At 42.8% G+C, this 17,166-nt stretch overlaps 15 non-coding genes across 15 annotated transcripts; 7 read left to right on the plus strand and 8 right to left on the minus strand.

The window, feature by feature from the left end:
* Positions 1-3,242: 3,242 nt before the first annotated feature.
* On the minus strand, positions 3,243-3,314 carry Trnaq-cug. Its single transcript has one exon. It is a non-coding gene; the product is annotated as a tRNA-Gln (tRNA).
* A 248-nt stretch (positions 3,315-3,562) lies between these two features.
* Trnay-gua lies at positions 3,563-3,651 on the plus strand. Its single transcript is given in 2 exon segments — positions 3,563-3,599; positions 3,616-3,651. It is a non-coding gene; the product is annotated as a tRNA-Tyr (tRNA).
* Positions 3,652-4,009: 358 nt separating this feature from the next.
* Positions 4,010-4,081, minus strand: Trnaq-cug. The gene has a single exon. It is a non-coding gene; the product is annotated as a tRNA-Gln (tRNA).
* A 248-nt stretch (positions 4,082-4,329) lies between these two features.
* Positions 4,330-4,418, plus strand: Trnay-gua. The gene is given in 2 exon segments: positions 4,330-4,366; positions 4,383-4,418. It is a non-coding gene; the product is annotated as a tRNA-Tyr (tRNA).
* A 358-nt stretch (positions 4,419-4,776) lies between these two features.
* Positions 4,777-4,848, minus strand: Trnaq-cug. The gene has a single exon. It is a non-coding gene; the product is annotated as a tRNA-Gln (tRNA).
* A 248-nt stretch (positions 4,849-5,096) lies between these two features.
* Trnay-gua lies at positions 5,097-5,185 on the plus strand. The gene is given in 2 exon segments: positions 5,097-5,133; positions 5,150-5,185. It is a non-coding gene; the product is annotated as a tRNA-Tyr (tRNA).
* Positions 5,186-5,543: 358 nt separating this feature from the next.
* Trnaq-cug lies at positions 5,544-5,615 on the minus strand. The gene has a single exon. It is a non-coding gene; the product is annotated as a tRNA-Gln (tRNA).
* A 6,450-nt stretch (positions 5,616-12,065) lies between these two features.
* Positions 12,066-12,137, minus strand: Trnaq-cug. The gene has a single exon. It is a non-coding gene; the product is annotated as a tRNA-Gln (tRNA).
* A 248-nt stretch (positions 12,138-12,385) lies between these two features.
* Positions 12,386-12,474, plus strand: Trnay-gua. Its single transcript is given in 2 exon segments — positions 12,386-12,422; positions 12,439-12,474. It is a non-coding gene; the product is annotated as a tRNA-Tyr (tRNA).
* A 358-nt stretch (positions 12,475-12,832) lies between these two features.
* On the minus strand, positions 12,833-12,904 carry Trnaq-cug. Its single transcript has one exon. It is a non-coding gene; the product is annotated as a tRNA-Gln (tRNA).
* Positions 12,905-13,150: 246 nt separating this feature from the next.
* Positions 13,151-13,239, plus strand: Trnay-gua. The gene is given in 2 exon segments: positions 13,151-13,187; positions 13,204-13,239. It is a non-coding gene; the product is annotated as a tRNA-Tyr (tRNA).
* A 358-nt stretch (positions 13,240-13,597) lies between these two features.
* Trnaq-cug lies at positions 13,598-13,669 on the minus strand. Its single transcript has one exon. It is a non-coding gene; the product is annotated as a tRNA-Gln (tRNA).
* A 248-nt stretch (positions 13,670-13,917) lies between these two features.
* On the plus strand, positions 13,918-14,006 carry Trnay-gua. Its single transcript is given in 2 exon segments — positions 13,918-13,954; positions 13,971-14,006. It is a non-coding gene; the product is annotated as a tRNA-Tyr (tRNA).
* Positions 14,007-14,364: 358 nt separating this feature from the next.
* On the minus strand, positions 14,365-14,436 carry Trnaq-cug. The gene has a single exon. It is a non-coding gene; the product is annotated as a tRNA-Gln (tRNA).
* Positions 14,437-14,684: 248 nt separating this feature from the next.
* Positions 14,685-14,773, plus strand: Trnay-gua. Its single transcript is given in 2 exon segments — positions 14,685-14,721; positions 14,738-14,773. It is a non-coding gene; the product is annotated as a tRNA-Tyr (tRNA).
* Positions 14,774-17,166: the final 2,393 nt, after the last annotated feature.

Here is a 17,166-nt window from a genome sequence, read left to right on the forward strand (position 1 = left end):
GAGCAAGTAGAAAATCTCATGGCCGAAATAGAAGAGGACGAATTGAAAGACGCAATAGCACAGAGTCCTAAAAATAAGTCTCCAGGACCTGACGGTATCCCCGTGGAATTCTACCAAGTGTTCTGGCCACAAATGAAAAGCAAGTTGCTATGTATGTACAACGAAATCATGAGTGGCACTGTTGCCGCTCCCAAAGAATTTCCTGAAGGGATCATAGTTCTAATTGCTAAAAACTCACTTAGCAAAGCGATTGAAAACCTTCGCCCAGTAACATTACTCAACAGTGATTACAAAATTATGGCCCGCGTATTAGCAAGAAGAATAAAAATGGTTATTAACTCTGTAACTGGCACGTACCAAACATGTATAGGCAAAGACAGAAACATTTATCAGAATATATGCGAATATAGGGATATAATATCAACCGCAAATGTATGCCGAATAAAATGTGCTTTAGTGTCATTAGACTTCGAGAAGGCGTTTGATAGGGTCGATCATAAGTATCTTCTTGGTATCATGGAAGTAATGGGATTCCCACCACGATTCGTGAGGATTATTCAACAAATTCTGAAAAACAGTGTAGCACGAATAATGATAAACGGACAACTAAGTAGAGAGATTGAATTGACTGGATCCGTACGTCAAGGTTGCCCAATGTCAATGGCCCTTTTCGCAATAGCAATAGAACCTCTCCTCGCGACACTCACGCATCACCTGCAAGGACTGCATATACACGGCAAGAAAATAGTGTGCAACGCCTACGCAGATGATGTGGGCGTCCTGGTTATAAATGAAGATGAAGTGGCGAAAGCTCTTCAGATTGTACACACATATGAACTTGCTTCTGGCGCCAAACTAAATAAAAGGAAGTCAGGCATCATGAACCTAGGCAGAGGAATATCCATGCAAAATCGGGGACAATTGACGGAAGTATCCACATTGAAATGTTTGGGTATTGAATTTAGGAGCAACATCCAACACACTATTGCCGTCAATTATAAAAAACTACTTGCAAGCATACGAGCATCTGTACAAGGAAACAGTATGAGGCAACTGGACGAGATACAGAAAATCAAACTAGTAAATGTGTATATAACATCCAAACTTTACTATGTTGTCCAAGCTTTTCCGATGCCATTAGAAACAGCCAGAAGAATTTTATCCGCGATAGGAAGCTTTGTATGCCAAGGCAACATTTTCAAAGTGAAGTTCAATACACTAACACTCCCAACAAGGAAAGGAGGTTTAAACCTTGTTGATGTCAGTTACAGGTCACGAGCGTTATATGTGTGTCGAATGTGCAAGCACTGGAAACAGATGCCCGACAGCTTAACGGCCCACTTGCTGAATGAAATTGCTCCAACAAGCATGCAGCCGCCTATAGATGTGAAGCATATACCAGCTGGTCTTTGTCACCTGAAAACTTTTCTCGTTGAGTACAGTTATATCTCCTCGAGGCTCTCAGAACAGCAGTTGAAGAGAGTAAAGGACATCTATACATATTTGATGGAAGCTAAGGACGGAAATATTATTGAAAGAAAATACCCCAACAACGACTGGTCTGCAATTTGGAAAAATCTCGACGATCGGAACTTACCCTCTAAGGTGAAAGCAACTTGGTATAATGCAGTCAACAGGAAAATTTCAACTAATTCCAAATTGCACGCTATACATCTCACAAATTCGCCCTTGTGCGCGTCATGTAACCTTCTTGACACTGAAGAACACCGATTCGTGTGTGAAAGAGTAAGAGACATATGGCATATAGTTAAGCAGAAATTAGCGACCGTTAACAGAACATCTCCAACCGTTTTCACCGCCGCAGATTTTCTGACTCCAGACGCAGTGCCATACCCTGATACGAAAAGGAATGCTGTTAACTGGCTAAAAGGGCACACTGTGCACTATATCTTGAAGGCAGAAAATAAAAGCAAAGAAGATTATTGGGTGTATCTAACGACTCAGCACCATCATCTCATGCGGACAAAAGACTACAAAAAAAATTACGCATGCTTCCTAAATAGAATCATGGAATAAAATTAAACAGAGAACAATAGACAGATTAAGATTGGTACGGAATTCAGAGATGTCAGCCTTGCACGATTACAGATACCTGGAACCGGAATGTCTTCGATCCTTTCACGAGACACTGCAGAAAAGAAATCAAGTCCGTGGCAAGACGCACAGGACTATATCCTCATATAAGAAATTAGACATCAAGTTTTATGTATTGTATTTTTTTTTTTAATTATCTTATGCCATACACGAGGAAGTTTTAAGTTCTAAAAAAACGTTCTTCAAGGGGTTGCAAGATTTTATGTTTTCCTTATGAAGATGAGAGACTTCACGTATCAGTTTATTTTAATATACTTATCTTTCCATTAGCAAGAGGAATATTCATTACCTTTAATTAATATTAAGAAGAAACATTTATTTCTCATTTCTGTTAGCTAAGGTAATTTAGACATCCAGCTTACAGAAAAAAAAAATTAAAAAGCCGAAATAAAAAAAGAAAAATAAAAAAATAAAATAAAACAAAAAAATACAAAACAAGAAAAAGTGGTCGAGCACTCGCAAAAAGTAGGAAAAATGAGGACTTGGCATCAAAAACATAAAAAAGTACATACAATAAAAAAAGTAAAAAAAAAGTTGGTAGAAGGATGGACTCATAATAACAATGATAATAATAATAAAAAAGACAAAAGCAAAGAGGCTAGCCGAAGAAGGCAAAGCAAGGTGAGCGTTTGGAAGGGCTGTGAGGGGAGAAGGGAGGCCCTAAAAAAAAAAAAAAAAAAAAAAAAAAAAAAAAGTTGGTAGAGCGGTGGACTGTAGTGGAGGATTCACAGTTATCCATAGGTCGCTGGTTCAAATCCGGCCCAGAGGACTGTTTTTCTAATCTCAGGAGCAAAGAGGCTCCAGAGCATGCCCACTCGGTCAGAACCTCCCTATGTTTTAAACCTGTTTTAAAGGAAATTCATTTGCTCAGCTTCTAGTAGCTAGTTGATAATCATGGGATTCTTAGCCTTCGTAGGATAATGATATTTCTTCGAATTATAGTAAAATTGCTTGCTCTTACAGGCATTACTCGTTTAATGTGCTATATAGGTCACATAGTCGCACCAATATTCAGCCGTTTCATAGACATCTCGTTTTTAATACAAACGTAGAAACTACACCCCTGAGCCTATCGCTGCTACTTCCTCGGCGAGAAACGCTTATTACAGAAAATTTAGACTAAACGAAGGTTCCACCGAGATTCGAACTCGGATCGCTGGATTCAGAGTCCAGAGTGCTAACCGTTACACCATGGAACCAGACAGGAGAATGGGACTCGTAAATACACTTAGCAGTGTTCTGACGTACTTCAGACACTTCCTACTTGCATTTTTTAACCTAATTGACACGATCGAGCATTATAAAACTTAATCTGGGCAATGTTTGCACTTGCAGCCGATGACTGCATTTCCTGTGCGTCTATATGGCAGCGCTGAGTAGCAGTGTGTGGAAACGAAAGACAGGGACGGACGTAAAGCAATCAGTACGAATAAGAAAGTATGCAGAGCCTCTGGTAGCTCAGTTGGTAGAGCGGTGGACTGTAGTGGAGGATTCACAGTTATCCATAGGTCGCTGGTTCAAATCCGGCCCAGAGGACTGTTTTTCTAATCTCAGGAGCAAAGAGGCTCCAGAGCATGCCCACTCGGTCAGAACCTCCCTATGTTTTAAACCTGTTTTAAAGGAAATTCATTTGCTCAGCTTCTAGTAGCTAGTTGATAATCATGGGATTCTTAGCCTTCGTAGGATAATGATATTTCTTCGAATTATAGTAAAATTGCTTGCTCTTACAGGCATTACTCGTTTAATGTGCTATATAGGTCACATAGTCGCACCAATATTCAGCCGTTTCATAGACATCTCGTTTTTAATACAAACGTAGAAACTACACCCCTGAGCCTATCGCTGCTACTTCCTCGGCGAGAAACGCTTATTACAGAAAATTTAGACTAAACGAAGGTTCCACCGAGATTCGAACTCGGATCGCTGGATTCAGAGTCCAGAGTGCTAACCGTTACACCATGGAACCAGACAGGAGAATGGGACTCGTAAATACACTTAGCAGTGTTCTGACGTACTTCAGACACTTCCTACTTGCATTTTTTAACCTAATTGACACGATCGAGCATTATAAAACTTAATCTGGGCAATGTTTGCACTTGCAGCCGATGACTGCATTTCCTGTGCGTCTATATGGCAGCGCTGAGTAGCAGTGTGTGGAAACGAAAGACAGGGACGGACGTAAAGCAATCAGTACGAATAAGAAAGTATGCAGAGCCTCTGGTAGCTCAGTTGGTAGAGCGGTGGACTGTAGTGGAGGATTCACAGTTATCCATAGGTCGCTGGTTCAAATCCGGCCCAGAGGACTGTTTTTCTAATCTCAGGAGCAAAGAGGCTCCAGAGCATGCCCACTCGGTCAGAACCTCCCTATGTTTTAAACCTGTTTTAAAGGAAATTCATTTGCTCAGCTTCTAGTAGCTAGTTGATAATCATGGGATTCTTAGCCTTCGTAGGATAATGATATTTCTTCGAATTATAGTAAAATTGCTTGCTCTTACAGGCATTACTCGTTTAATGTGCTATATAGGTCACATAGTCGCACCAATATTCAGCCGTTTCATAGACATCTCGTTTTTAATACAAACGTAGAAACTACACCCCTGAGCCTATCGCTGCTACTTCCTCGGCGAGAAACGCTTATTACAGAAAATTTAGACTAAACGAAGGTTCCACCGAGATTCGAACTCGGATCGCTGGATTCAGAGTCCAGAGTGCTAACCGTTACACCATGGAACCAGACAGGAGAATGGGACTCGTAAATACACTTAGCAGTGTTCTGACGTACTTCAGACACTTCCTACTTGCATTTTTTAACCTAATTGACACGATCGAGCATTATAAAACTTAATCTGGGCAATGTTTGCACTTGCAGCCGATGACTGCATTTCCTGTGCGTCTATATGGCAGCGCTGAGTAGCAGTGTGTGGAAACGAAAGACAGGGACGGACGTAAAGCAATCAGTACGAATAAGAAAGTATGCAGAGCCTCTGGTAGCTCAGTTGGTAGAGCGGTGGACTGTAGTGGAGGATTCACAGTTATCCATAGGTCGCTGGTTCAAATCCGGCCCAGAGGACTGTTTTTCTAATCTCAGGAGCAAAGAGGCTCCAGAGCATGCCCACTCGGTCAGAACCTCCCTATGTTTTAAACCTGTTTTAAAGGAAATTCATTTGCTCAGCTTCTAGTAGCTAGTTGATAATCATGGGATTCTTAGCCTTCGTAGGATAATGATATTTCTTCGAATTATAGTAAAATTGCTTGCTCTTACAGGCATTACTCGTTTAATGTGCTATATAGGTCACATAGTCGCACCAATATTCAGCCGTTTCATAGACATCTCGTTTTTAATACAAACGTAGAAACTACACCCCTGAGCCTATCGCTGCTACTTCCTCGGCGAGAAACGCTTATTACAGAAAATTTAGACTAAACGAAGGTTCCACCGAGATTCGAACTCGGATCGCTGGATTCAGAGTCCAGAGTGCTAACCGTTACACCATGGAACCAGACAGGAGAATGGGACTCGTAAATACACTTAGCAGTGTTCTGACGTACTTCAGACACTTCCTACTTGCATTTTTTAACCTAATTGACACGATCGAGCATTATAAAACTTAATCTGGGCAATGTTTGCACTTGCAGCCGATGACTGCATTTCCTGTGCGTCTATATGGCAGCGCTGAGTAGCAGTGTGTGGAAACGAAAGACAGGGACGGACGTAAAGCAATCAGTACGAATAAGAAAGTATGCAGAGCCTCTGGTAGCTCAGTTGGTCAGTTCCGCTTCAGACGGCGTGCTGTGAGGACGTGTTAGCGCTCCGCTTAGCTGCTGTGTTTCGAAGTCGCGACTAGCTCTTGTTACTCTTCGTTCCGTGTGTGTTAGTGTTTTGTGTGTTTGTATTTGTGTTTTCGACGTCTATTTTGTTTCTGTCTTGAAAGCGGTTTTGGCCGCTGTTTATCTGCTGCAATGTCTACCATGTTTCCCAGGAAGCTTACTGTGCGCTTTGGTTTTGACAAGGCTACCCGATATGTACAACCCAGTTCACTGGAAATTCACGACTGGATTGTTGATGTTGTTGGCCTCACATCTGATCAGATACATACGGCTTACTATGATCTGGAACAATACTGTTTTTATGTCAAGCTGCTCTCGCCTTTGGTGCTGGAACGGATATTAAACAAATTTGATGGGGAAGCTGAATTCCGCCACCGTGACAATTCGGTGAGTAAGGTCACAGTTTCTAATGCTGATGTTGATTACAAGCATGTGCGTGTTTTTAACTTGCCCCCCGAGGTTGACAACTGTTATTTAAAAGACGTTCTTTCTAAGTATGGTGAAATTAAGCAAATTAGGAATGAACGGTGGTCCAGCCAACACCGGTTGCAATGCTTTAGCGGTGTGCGTTCGGTCGACATGCAAGTCAAGTATAATATTCCCTCTCATGTTCAAGTTTGCGGATATAAGGCGCATGTTATGTACAGTGGACAGACTTTGACCTGTCATGTCTGTAATGAGAGTGGACATATGAGGCAGGATTGTCCGAAACGTGTCTTTGTTTTGCAAACCCACTTACAGCAGCGCAAAAAGTTAACTCTGGCCGACCTTGTGAAGGAAAATTCTGTGACAGATGGGTCCAGTTCCCCCATCCTGGACAAAGATGAAGATAGGGCGCAGCATCGTGCTGCTGACTTTCCACCGCTAGCGCGAAAGGAGACTTCAGACTCTTCTGTTGTTCAAAGTAGTGTCGTTACTCACAAGAGACGACGCACTTACGATAGCGGTAGTGCAGACGACGATGACATTAATGTGGCTAGGTCATCTGTCGATGGCACATCGCCGCCGATGTTTGCGGTTCCGGGCTCCGAACATTCCCTGCTTTCGGATTATGGCGCCAATTCACCGGTGCCGGTTGCTCAGTTGGGTCCCTTACCCGTAAACGAACAGGCCGTGGTAGCTTCAGTACCACGCCTGTCACCTGAGGCATGTCAACCGATGCAGACCGACCGACCGACCGATGTTGACACCGTTTGTAAACAGGACGGGGAAGTGCGTGGGCGTAAACAGCCGGCTACGTCACCGCCTCAGCCCGACAACAAACAAACGGAAGGTTCCACCGTTGATAAACACTCAGCTATCGAAAGAGCATGTGGAAGAGATAGGTCGCCGGAAGTAGTTTTGCAGTCTGAGCAATCACCGTGTGCAGTGGAGGAGGAGCTGGCACCTGACGTCAGCTCCGATCCTCCTACCCCGCCATCCGCTGCGAATTTCTCAACGGGAGGTTGGCGCCGACACTCGGTGAAACCCAATGTCAATGTTGTTCGCAGGAAGCCTAAAAAGAAAGGTTCCGGCGCCGATGCTGACGCATCTTCGAAGTCAGATTCTCACGAAGGTTCTGGCGTGGAATGATGGCCTGACAGGTGATTAGATATCTCCGTGCTTCATGTTGCAATCCTACACGCTTTCCACTCTCAATATTAACAGGATCCAGTCGGATTTAAAACTCGCTGCTCTCAAACAGTTTCTCTACGACTCAGCGACTGACATCGCATTTCTTCAGGAGGTTGTATCGCCCCACCTCGACTTTACCGGATTTGTATGTTTTTCCAATATTTCACCGGAAGCGCACGTCGGTACTGCCATTTTAGTTCGGGAAGGCATTCCCGTTCAAAACGTTGATACGTTAGAGTCGGGGAGAGGGATTGGGCTTACCATCGCAGGGGTCACTTTTGTCAATTTATATGCACCCTCTGGTAGTAGTCACCGGGCAGCACGAGCCGCGTTCTTCAAAGACGATATTATTTACCTATTGCGGCGAAATCCCTCAACACTGATACTCGGTGGTGACTTTAATTGTGTTCTGGGCCGCAAAGATCAGACTCCTAATTTTAATTATTCTGGTGAGTTGCGACGCCTTGTTGCTGATCTCAAACTGCACGATGTGTGGGAGGTACGATACCCCACGTTGGTGAAGTTTACTCATACCGTTGCCAACTCTTCTAGCAGAATCGACAGAATTTATGTCTCGGATGATTTAAAAAGCAACGTAACGCATGCTGAAACTGTTCCCGTCATTTTCTCCGACCATAGTGCGTTGTTAACATGTCTCAATCTGCCACAACAACCTGCTCGCCGAGTACGAAACCAGTGGCATCTAAATGTTTCTTTATTGTCGGACACAGAATTAGACGACGAAATAACTGCTGCATGGGTGCTGTGTCTCCGTTCACTTCACAACTTTCGAAGTGTGATTGAATGGTGGACCAGACGGGCGAAGCCAAAGATCAGGAGTGTTTTAATATCCTTTAGTATCCGCAGGGCTAGGGAACGGAAAGCCACCGTCGAGTTTTATTACAGTGTGCTACGGGATCTTTATGATCAGGCGGGAGCCGTGACGACACGCCTGAAAGATGTCAAACTGATAAAAGCCAAATTACTGCGCTTGAAACGTCAAGAACTGGAGGGCCTTAAGGTACGGTCCAAAGCGAAATCTGTCATTGCAGATGAGACTACTGCCTTGTATCATCTTCTTCGTGACAGAAAAACTAGACGAGGCACTTTCATAGACGAACTTCAACTCGAGGATGGTACGAAACTCAGCACGCAGCAGGGAATACTCCAGGAAATCTCCGCTTACTATTCAAACATGTATGCACCGGGGGACACAAATGTGGACGCTTATGACGAACTTTTTGGCTCTCATACTCCACAACTTACGGGAGATGACAATGACGCTCTTTCTTCGACTGTCGAAAATGATGATGTTTACGCCGTCATCTGCAATTCTGCCGTTAACAAATCACCAGGACCTGACGGCCTACCCGTTGAATTCTATAAAAGGTTTTGGCCTTTAATAGGAGACAAGTTCACCCACCTAATCAATGAAGTCTTACGGGGAACACCGGTGCCAGCAGAATTTAAACAATGCAAAATTGTACTTCTCCCGAAGAATAAGGGTTGCAAACGTTTAACCAACCTCCGACCGATTTCACTTTTGAACTCCGATTATAAGCTTCTAGCTCGAGTACTCCATCACCGCATTATGCCGCTCACCGCTAAAATCATTTGCCCCCAACAGACCTGCGCCTTTAAGAAGACCATCTTACAAACTGCTGCTTTATACCGGGACGTCGTTGCCCTGACTCACGCATGCAATATTAAATGTGGACTGCTTTTTGTCGATTTCCACAAAGCGTTTGATAGGGTCGATCATCCGTATCTGATAGAGACGTTGCGCCGGATGGGGTTTCTCGACACCTCCATAGCTGTCATCAAGAACGTGGCGATGGGAATCACAGCACAACTCTCTGTTAATTGCCAGTTGACGAAGCGCATCGGAATACAACGTGGCGTCCCCCAAGGCAGTCCCTTGTCAATGCTGCTTTTTGTTCTTTCTCTAGCACCCTTTTTACGACAGCTACGATGTCGACTCACCGGAATTACAGTTTCAGGCATGAAAACTGTGGTGGGCGCATACGCGGATGATGTTGGCGTCATCATCAGAAATCAGGCGGATGTGTCACAACTTGAGTTGGCGCTCGCGACCTATTGTTCGGCATCCGGTGCGAGGCAGAACGTTCAAAAAAGTAAATTTTTAAACCTCAAGGGGCTTGCCCAGTTGCGCATTGCGTGGGCGACTAATGTCCATCAACATAAAGCTATTGGGATGGTCCTGACGACATCCATTTTCCGAATGATCTCTATAAATTGGCGCGAGGTTTCACGGACTATCCAGGGGGCACTGATTGCCAATCACTCCCGCTGCCTGGACCAATTTCAAAGGGTTCGTTTATTAAATACTTATATCTTGTCTAAGGCTTACTACACTGCACAAATTTTCCCTCTTCCCGCCATGATAGCGAGGCCATTATGTCCCGCTTAGCAAATTTTTTGTGGCGTGGGGAATTATTTCGTGTCTCTGTCAAAACAGCAAGTCTGGATCCTTGTAAAGGGGGCCTGGGTTTGACGGACATTAAATGTAAAGCAATGGCATTGTATGTCAACAGAACATTAACTATCATGTCCCACTCCCCGGAATGCCTCACGGCAAAGTTGTACAATATAGTCCGGCCACAAAGTCTCGATCCACCCGTCAATCTTCAGCACATCAGTTTTAAACTTAAACATGTAAGGGACTTTTATCTTGAACGCAGCTACATCAGCAAAGAACTTTTACGGTCGCCGACAGTCACGGCGAAAGCGATTTTCGCAGAACGGAAACAGCTGCACAGCAACAATGTCATAGAATCTAAGTTCCCTGGTTTCGCATGGGACGTCGTCTGGAAAAATATTAGTAGTACGGTTCTTTCGAGTGATGCACGGACAGCGTGGTACAAAGTTATCAATAATCTCATCTGTACTAATGAACGTCTGTTTGGAATAGGGTTAAGTGACACCAACCTCTGTGGCAAATGTCACCTTGTCGACACTGTGTGTCATCGATATACGTGTGGCGGCCATATTTACAACTGGCAGTGGACCAGAGAGAAACTTGCCCTAATCACCAGGACTTCTGCGCACACTTTCACTCCTCAGCATTTGTACCGGCCCGCTGAACGCTACTTCCCTCAGACGAAAAACAATGCAGTGATGTGGCTCATGGGGAAGTTCACCAGTTACATTTTTAACAACGTTGGAGGCGACAATCGACTTGAATTTTTAATGTACATGGAAACCGAATTTGACAAGGTGCTCAAGTACCCGGCTCATAAGAAGACATTTGGTAATATGCTCCATATTGCTTTCGAAAGAGTGGGAATAGGCTAGTGACCACTGGTTGTCTTTCATGGTGACACGGGAGGGGTTTGGAGCGCGAAGCAATGGCAGTGCCGCGAAGAGGCCCCACTGCTTTTGCGGCGCGTCTCTGACCCCGACCTACTTCACCGGGCGCCCGAGGGAAAGGCTCCACTACCGACGTTTGCCGCCAGTTATCTATTTAACAAACATGAAACTGCAATATAAAAAAAAAAAAAAAAAAAAAAAAAAAAAAAAAAAAAAAAAAAAAAAGTGGTTAAGGAAAGGTATGATAAAAAAAAAGAAAAGAAATAACCCCGAGGTCCGTGGATCGAGACTACACTCTAAAAATAAAAAAAAAAAAAAAAAAAAAAGCGGTCTAAGGCGCCAGATTTAAGCTCTGGTTCCCTAAGGGGAGCGTGGGTTCGAACCTCACATCTGACAATGCATTTTAAATATTTCAAAATTACCAATTTCGTACATGCGGGAAAACAAGTAAATTACGCGGGAACAGGTTCCACAGATACTACTAGAAACGGCAGTGACTATGGTGCTTGCCTTGCAAGTTTGATTGTCTGGCGGTCAGAAAGAATGGAAAGCTGCTAGGAGACATGGCTTTCAGCCACGAGGCCCGTATTCGATTCCCGGTAGCCGAACATACTTTCGTAAAATAAAAAAAAAAAAAAGTCGTAGAGCATTCGACTGCAAAAAAAAAAAAAAAAAAAAAAAAAAAAAGTGGTTAAGGCGAAAAAAAAAAAAAAAAAAAAAAAAAAAAAAAAAAAAAAAAAAAAAAGTTGGTAGAGCGGTGGACTGTAGTGGAGGATTCACAGTTATCCATAGGTCGCTGGTTCAAATCCGGCCCAGAGGACTGTTTTTCTAATCTCAGGAGCAAAGAGGCTCCAGAGCATGCCCACTCGGTCAGAACCTCCCTATGTTTTAAACCTGTTTTAAAGGAAATTCATTTGCTCAGCTTCTAGTAGCTAGTTGATAATCATGGGATTCTTAGCCTTCGTAGGATAATGATATTTCTTCGAATTATAGTAAAATTGCTTGCTCTTACAGGCATTACTCGTTTAATGTGCTATATAGGTCACATAGTCGCACCAATATTCAGCCGTTTCATAGACATCTCGTTTTTAATACAAACGTAGAAACTACACCCCTGAGCCTATCGCTGCTACTTCCTCGGCGAGAAACGCTTATTACAGAAAATTTAGACTAAACGAAGGTTCCACCGAGATTCGAACTCGGATCGCTGGATTCAGAGTCCAGAGTGCTAACCGTTACACCATGGAACCAGACAGGAGAATGGGACTCGTAAATACACTTAGCAGTGTTCTGACGTACTTCAGACACTTCCTACTTGCATTTTTTAACCTAATTGACACGATCGAGCATTATAAAACTTAATCTGGGCAATGTTTGCACTTGCAGCCGATGACTGCATATCCTGTGCGTCTATATGGCAGCGCTGAGTAGCAGTGTGTGGAAACGAAAGACAGGGACGGACGTAAAGCAATCAGTACGAATAAGAAAGTATGCAGAGCCTCTGGTAGCTCAGTTGGTAGAGCGGTGGACTGTAGTGGAGGATTCACAGTTATCCATAGGTCGCTGGTTCAAATCCGGCCCAGAGGACTGTTTTTCTAATCTCAGGAGCAAAGAGGCTCCAGAGCATGCCCACTCGGTCAGAACCTCCCTATGTTTTAAACCTGTTTTAAAGGAAATTCATTTGCTCAGCTTCTAGTAGCTAGTTGATAATCATGGGATTCTTAGCCTTCGTAGGATAGTGATATTTCTTCGAATTATAGTAAAATTGCTTGCTCTTACAGGCATTACTCGTTTAATGTGCTATATAGGTCACATAGTCGCACCAATATTCAGCCGTTTCATAGACATCTCGTTTTTAATACAAACGTAGAAACTACACCCCTGAGCCTATCGCTGCTACTTCCTCGGCGAGAAACGCTTATTACAGAAAATTTAGACTAAACGAAGGTTCCACCGAGATTCGAACTCGGATCGCTGGATTCAGAGTCCAGAGTGCTAACCGTTACACCATGGAACCAGACAGGAGAATGGGACTCGTAAATACACTTAGCAGTGTTCTGACGTACTTCAGACACTTCCTACTTGCATTTTTACCTAATTGACACGATCGAGCATTATAAAACTTAATCTGGGCAATGTTTGCACTTGCAGCCGATGACTGCATTTCCTGTGCGTCTATATGGCAGCGCTGAGTAGCAGTGTGTGGAAACGAAAGACAGGGACGGACGTAAAGCAATCAGTACGAATAAGAAAGTATGCAGAGCCTCTGGTAGCTCAGTTGGTAGAGCGGTGGACTGTAGTGGAGGATTCACAGTTATCCATAGGTCGCTGGTTCAAATCCGGCCCAGAGGACTGTTTTTCTAATCTCAGGAGCAAAGAGGCTCCAGAGCATGCCCACTCGGTCAGAACCTCCCTATGTTTTAAACCTGTTTTAAAGGAAATTCATTTGCTCAGCTTCTAGTAGCTAGTTGATAATCATGGGATTCTTAGCCTTCGTAGGATAATGATATTTCTTCGAATTATAGTAAAATTGCTTGCTCTTACAGGCATTACTCGTTTAATGTGCTATATAGGTCACATAGTCGCACCAATATTCAGCCGTTTCATAGACATCTCGTTTTTAATACAAACGTAGAAACTACACCCCTGAGCCTATCGCTGCTACTTCCTCGGCGAGAAACGCTTATTACAGAAAATTTAGACTAAACGAAGGTTCCACCGAGATTCGAACTCGGATCGCTGGATTCAGAGTCCAGAGTGCTAACCGTTACACCATGGAACCAGACAGGAGAATGGGACTCGTAAATACACTTAGCAGTGTTCTGACGTACTTCAGACACTTCCTACTTGCATTTTTTAACCTAATTGACACGATCGAGCATTATAAAACTTAATCTGTGCAATGTTTGCACTTGCAGCCGATGACTGCATTTCCTGTGCGTCTATATGGCAGCGCTGAGTAGCAGTGTGTGGAAACGAAAGACAGGGACGGACGTAAAGCAATCAGTACGAATAAGAAAGTATGCAGAGCCTCTGGTAGCTCAGTTGGTAGAGCGGTGGACTGTAGTGGAGGATTCACAGTTATCCATAGGTCGCTGGTTCAAATCCGGCCCAGAGGACTGTTTTTCTAATCTCAGGAGCAAAGAGGCTCCAGAGCATGCCCACTCGGTCAGAACCTCCCTATGTTTTAAACCTGTTTTAAAGGAAATTCATTTGCTCAGCTTCTAGTAGCTAGTTGATAATCATGGGATTCTTAGCCTTCGTAGGATAATGATATTTCTTCGAATTATAGTAAAATTGCTTGCTCTTACAGGCATTACTCGTTTAATGTGCTATATAGGTCACATAGTCGCACCAATATTCAGCCGTTTCATAGACATCTCGTTTTTAATACAAACGTAGAAACTACACCCCTGAGCCTATCGCTGCTACTTCCTCGGCGAGAAACGCTTATTACAGAAAATTTAGACTAAACGAAGGTTCCACCGAGATTCGAACTCGGATCGCTGGATTCAGAGTCCAGAGTGCTAACCGTTACACCATGGAACCAGACAGGAGAATGGGACTCGTAAATACACTTAGCAGTGTTCTGACGTACTTCAGACACTTCCTACTTGCATTTTTTAACCTAATTGACACGATCGAGCATTATAAAACTTAATCTGGGCAATGTTTGCACTTGCAGCCGATGACTGCATTTCCTGTGCGTCTATATGGCAGCGCTGAGTAGCAGTGTGTGGAAACGAAAGACAGGGACGGACGTAAAGCAATCAGTACGAATAAGAAAGTATGCAGAGCCTCTGGTAGCTCAGTTGGTAGAGCGGTGGACTGTAGTGGAGGATTCACAGTTATCCATAGGTCGCTGGTTCAAATCCGGCCCAGAGGACTGTTTTTCTAATCTCAGGAGCAAAGAGGCTCCAGAGCATGCCCACTCGGTCAGAACCTCCCTATGTTTTAAACCTGTTTTAAAGGAAATTCATTTGCTCAGCTTCTAGTAGCTAGTTGATAATCATGGGAATCTTAGCCTTCGTAGGATAATGATATTTCTTCGAATTATAGTAAAATTGCTTGCTCTTACAGGCATTACTCGTTTAATGTGCTATATAGGTCACATAGTCGCACCAATATTCAGCCGTTTCATAGACATCTCGTTTTTAATACAAACGTAGAAACTACACCCCTGAGCCTATCGCTGCTACTTCCTCGGCGAGAAACGCTTATTACAGAAAATTTAGACTAAACGAAGGTTCCACCGAGATTCGAACTCGGATCGCTGGATTCAGAGTCCAGAGTGCTAACCGTTACACCATTTTTTTTTTTTTTTTTTTTTTTTTGTTTAATTACGCTCTCCCAACTTTTTTTTTTTTTTTTTGTTTTTTTTTTTAGTCAGACGCCTTAACCACTTTTTTTTTTTTTTTTTTTTTTTTTTTTTTTTTTTTTTTTTTTTTTTCCTTTTCCCTGCGCTAACCAATTGCGCCACTTTTTTTTTTTTTTTTTTTTGCTGCTCTACGACTTTTTTTTTATTTTTCAGACGCCTTAACCACTTTTTTTATGTTTTTTATTTTTTTTTTTATTTTTTAAAGGAGAATAGAAGATTAACAGCATGAGGCGGGTGGAGGCAAAACGGGCAGGGGTCTGAGACTTGAGGCCTGGCCGTGATGTCTCCCCCCAGTCCCGTTGCTGTTGCTTCATGATAATATTCTTGACGGAGTATGGAAGCTATGCTTTGTGTTCATCCTACTCCTGAACCGATTGATCCTGCATTTTAGACAAAAAATTTAGTTGATGTTGAGGCATTAGCAATTGAAGCTGATAGCTTGTAGCGTGTGCGGTATTTATTTAGTAGATATATATTATTCCCACTGCTTCTTGACAACAAAAAACATGCCTCTTTGTAGCAGAAAAGTAATCATGAAGCAATGGATGCTGATTGTGTATATTTGGTTGCTCATGTTCTAGTTTTTTTTTTGTTTCTATTAGTTTGTTTGTTTTATTTTCGCTTTTTTTTTTCTTGTAAGGGAAAGAAACTTCATTGAATGCAAAAAATAAGTGTTATGGTAAGGCACTATTGCCATAGCCTTATTGTCTTCTTGATAGGTATAATAATAATAAAAAAAAAAAGGAGAAAAATCCTCTTCCATTAAAAGAATGAGACTTCCATATCTGTACCCTACGATGGTGATTTTTTTGTTGTTTCTTGTTCTTATTTTTTTTTTTTTTTTTTCTTTTTAACGTTTTTTTTCCGGCTTCTGCTGTGGAAACGAAACAAAATAGCCTTCTGAGTTAGCAGAGTATAATTGATGGTTATATGAAGCTGGAAAATTGTAATTTTTTCTTTTTCCTGGTTTTTAGAAAAACAAGCGTCCATTCGCTTAAAGAAATGATGTGTGTTTATCTCAGCCGCATGTCAACCAATGCCCAGTCGCTCAAATACTATTTTTAGCATATTGCCGTAGTTCTTCTTGTGATCTTTATATTTCAGGGCTCTATAAAAAGCAAACTTCAAGTTCACGTAAAACTCAATGGAATTGTCAGATCCTAGGTGATTAATTACGTAGTTCACATAGTGTCCCATTAACCAGTGGACGGAGTTGTTTTTTGCTGCGGGAAAATAGCGAGTCTGAGGCCTGAGGAATGTCACAGGGGGAAAATTTTCTACCGAAGACCTCGTAAGAAATGCAAGTTGTTCTCTAATCCAATTGCAGATTTGTAGATTCCCACCGCACGTTAATCTGTGCACTAACGTATCGATCAGTTTGCATTTAAGACATAGATTCGTTTCGCCAATGCCGATTGCATGTAGCCTTTCATTAGTGCTGATGGTCCCATTCACTGTTTTATACCATGTTGATTTGACGTCGGATGGAAGACCACGCATATGAATATTTTCCCATATGGCGTCCCAATCAAAATGTGGGTATTTGCTTTCTAATTTGTTTCTCCCCTCCATTTTCCTTCGATGACACAGAATATCGCGGGCCGTGATCCGTCGGGAGTTGATTATGGCATTGCCAAGATAGCTGAGTTCCACGAAATATACTCGAACGTGCTGGAGCCGGTTGTTGATTTTTTGCACATTCACCGGTGGCTGTAGACTTGCAGGCCTGACAACTTCAAATAATTTAGTTGTGATGCTGTCAGCGTGGTCGCTAAGGATAGTAGCGGTCCTTTTTATAAAAAGTGCAGACGCCTTATTTCGAATGTCAACTAAACCTAAACCTCCTTTCCTGGGATCTAAGGTCGCTGTTGTTGCAGCTACTCGGAATATTTCACCTCTCC

Source organism: Schistocerca americana, unplaced genomic scaffold, assembly GCF_021461395.2.
Source record: "Schistocerca americana isolate TAMUIC-IGC-003095 unplaced genomic scaffold, iqSchAmer2.1 HiC_scaffold_103, whole genome shotgun sequence".
Lineage (NCBI taxonomy): Eukaryota > Metazoa > Arthropoda > Insecta > Orthoptera > Acrididae > Schistocerca > Schistocerca americana.